At 36.8% G+C, this 3,288-nt stretch overlaps 1 long non-coding RNA gene across 2 annotated transcripts; it reads right to left on the bottom strand.

Annotated features, from left to right (window-relative positions):
* Nucleotides 1-905: 905 nt before the first annotated feature.
* On the bottom strand, nt 906-2,198 carry LOC144890688 (uncharacterized). Of its 2 annotated transcripts, XR_013622422.1 has the most exons (4): nt 2,058-2,198; nt 1,815-1,967; nt 1,358-1,487; nt 906-1,137 (listed from the first exon to the last, which is right to left on the bottom strand). It is a non-coding gene; the product is annotated as an uncharacterized LOC144890688 (long non-coding RNA). The 2 variants fall into 2 exon arrangements; XR_013622421.1 differs by having other exon boundaries at nt 1,815-2,155.
* Nucleotides 2,199-3,288: the final 1,090 nt, after the last annotated feature.

Here is a 3,288-nt window from a genome sequence, read left to right as displayed (position 1 = left end):
TGATTTGAGGAGTAGATTTGCCTGGGTTGTCCCTTTAAAAAATAAAAGGGGTGATGCTTTAATGTTAGCCTTTAAGCTAATATTTGATCGGGATAAAAGGAAACCAAAGAAGTTATGGACTGATGAGGGAACAGAGTTCTATAACAAAATATTCATGAAATTTCTTAAGGGGAAGGGTATTAAATTATACAGCACCTTTAATGAAGGAAAGGCAGTTGTTATTGAGCGTTTTAATCGTACTTTAAAAGAGAAATTATATAAAAAATTCACACAACTCGGTTCTCAAAAATGGGTGTATTTAATTCAGGATATTGTAGATAATTACAATAATACAGTTCATTCATCAACAAAATCAAAACCATCAGAAACATTTACAAAATTAGAATATGAAAAGGAGATTAATTTGAGAAAGCCCAAGTTCAAAGTTGGTGATATGGTAAGGATATACAAATGGAAAAGCCATTTTGAGAAAGGTTATACACAAAAATGGACTCGTGAATTATTTAAAATCATTGATGTAATGGATACAGTCCCTTGGACTTACAAATTAAATGATTTAAATGGAGAAGAAATCTTGGGTTCATTTTACTCGCAAGAATTACAAAAAACAAAGCTAATAATTCATTAAACAACATTTCTATTCACCCCACCCAGATTAGCTAATTTAATTAGTGGTAATAAAAAAAATATTAAATAAACAAAAATCATAAGCCACACCCACACAGACCACGCCCACACAGACCCCACCCACACAGACCCCGCCCACACAGACCCCGCCCACACAGACCACACCCATCATCCCCCACCCCCAGTGCGTCCCCCACCCTTGATCCCCCCTCATCCCACCCCCACCTTCCCCACACACACAAGGGGAGGGGAGGGGTGGGATGAGGGGGGGCCAAGGGAGGGGGACGCACCTTCCTGTCCCTTTTCCTTTATTCTCTTTTTGTAATTAAGAATTAAATAATTGTAAACAAAACAAATATATATAAATATTGAAAACATTAAAATCTTTATATTATTAAAACATTTTTCTTGAGGTATACATTCAACTTCTCCCCAGCATAAGTCATCAATTTCTTCCCAGCACAAGTCAAAGGTTGGTTCAGCAGATGTCTTCAGGTTTTGAATCTCTTTCTATTAAAGACAAGAGGGGAGAGATATTTATTTCATATTTATGTTCCATGTCAAAGCGTCTTGAAAAGCGCTATACAAAATAAATGTATTATTATTATTATTATTAATATAGGGTCGGATGCCCTTCCTGACACCAACCCTGAATCACCTCTTACGATGCGCAGGGATATGGTGTACCTATTATAAACGGTGAACCACACACACGTACACACATGCTTACCTCGAAAAAATCCAGCTTAGCGTCAAGATCGTTGAGTTGAAAATGTAGAGGTTCACAGGTTGGTAGGAAATAACCACTCCTTGGGGGATCAAAATCATCCCACTCAAAATTTTGGTCTTCGAGGTTAATACTGCAAACAAAATAAGGAGAAATTACTATTATATGCTGAAGTAAGCCTGACAAAACATCACACACACGCACACACACACACACACACACACATTCACAGATACATACACACACACACACACACACACACATACACACACACATACACACACACACACATACACACACACACACACACACACACACACAATCTCATTTTTTCATTTCTGTTCCTCACAATTCGATCTCTCTATTTTAATCACAGACACACATGCACACACATACACATACACACACACACATGCACACACACATGCACACACCTCTCGTTTTTTATTTTCTATCATACCTTTCACGTGAATTTTCTAAGAACGGTGAAACATTGAATTCATTCTGAGCCCACCATCTCGGAGGTAGGTTATTCAAACCCGTATTCAGTTCGTTGTGGAACTCTTGAGAAACAACTTGAAATTCTGCCAGGATATTTACAATATTTGAATTGCTGCAATGAATAGGAAAAATAAATTATTAGTTGTATAATTAATCACATACAAAGCTCTCATTAACAGTGTTTAATACCAAATGAACTTACCAATGTCCTGGCGAGTATTCTTCATCAGAGGAAAGACTGGAATAAGACAAGCTCATCTTCGTTCACAATGTTTAAATGTCCCATTCGGAGACCTCTCTTTTTATAATGAACAAAATGTATTTCGGGGAACTGAAGTGCTTGTCAGCTTTTGGAAACTGAGGGCGTGTGTTTGTGAAAAACAGGAAACAAGACAAAGAGAATTCCTTGGAAGTTATCCAAGTGAAACAACGTCATTTCTCAACAGTGAGCTATTAATTAGAAAAGGTTCGAGTGGTATATAAATGGAAAACAAAATGAATGTAAAAAATATCAAATAAGTATAATTGAAAAGGCAACTGGTAAAAAAGTTCACAAAACAAATAAGAGAATTAATTTAAATACCGGTGAATTGGGTAAAAAAGATGGAAATATTTTTGAGTGGACGGAAAACTTTGATGGTTGTCAGGAAAATATATACTTTAATTTAAAAATGGTATGTGGCACTGGAGGCGCTCAAATAAGAACATTGAGGGAGGTTTACCATTTTATCTTAGCTCAGTTAAAATATCTTAATAAAGAACCAAACTCAAACATATTTTTTGTTAATGTATTAGACGGTGAGGAGAGTTGTAGGAGAATTAAATTATTTCCCACACAAAAACAAATATTTGTAGGGTCGATGTTTGAGTGGGTTATATTCACCAGATGATATTAAGAGTAAAAGGTTAAAAGGTCCATAAGGTCAGAAGGATCACAGGTGTTTAAGTGGTCTAATGAATAAGGATAACATGTCAAAAGGTTAGAAGGTTCGTAAAGAACAGGGTGAGAGAAATAGAGGTCTTTAGGGTCAATATGGAAGTGAATGGGTCAAAGATTAATCTGCCAGATGATATGTAGAAGAAGGATGATAGGTCTATAAGAGAAAACAAATATTTGTAGTGTTTGAGTGGTCTAATGAACAACATTAAGGATAGGTACTACAGACAAAAGGTTCATAAAGATGAGGGTGGGAGAAATAGAGGTGTTTATGATTTTTGAAAAAGACAAGGGGGTAAATGACATTAGATAGGGATTTCCCATGTTAAACGGAGGTGTCCCAGAAGCAACATTATTACACTACTTGCAGGTTTATCTGTCACAGCGATGACAACTCTGTCGCAGGAATCCCTTTCCCGGGAAACCCAAAGTTCACTCGTGACCCTCGTTCGCCAATCGTTCGCTCCAGACCTCGAAGCAGCTCGGCTTCTTGTCC

The sequence above is a fragment of the Myxine glutinosa genome, chromosome 2 (genome assembly GCF_964187855.1).
Source record: "Myxine glutinosa chromosome 2, kmMyxGlut1.1, whole genome shotgun sequence".
NCBI classification, from domain to species: Eukaryota; Metazoa; Chordata; class Myxini; order Myxiniformes; family Myxinidae; genus Myxine; species Myxine glutinosa.
The sequence above is the reverse complement of the archived record's forward strand: the minus strand, read 5'-3'. Positions and strand labels throughout refer to the sequence as shown.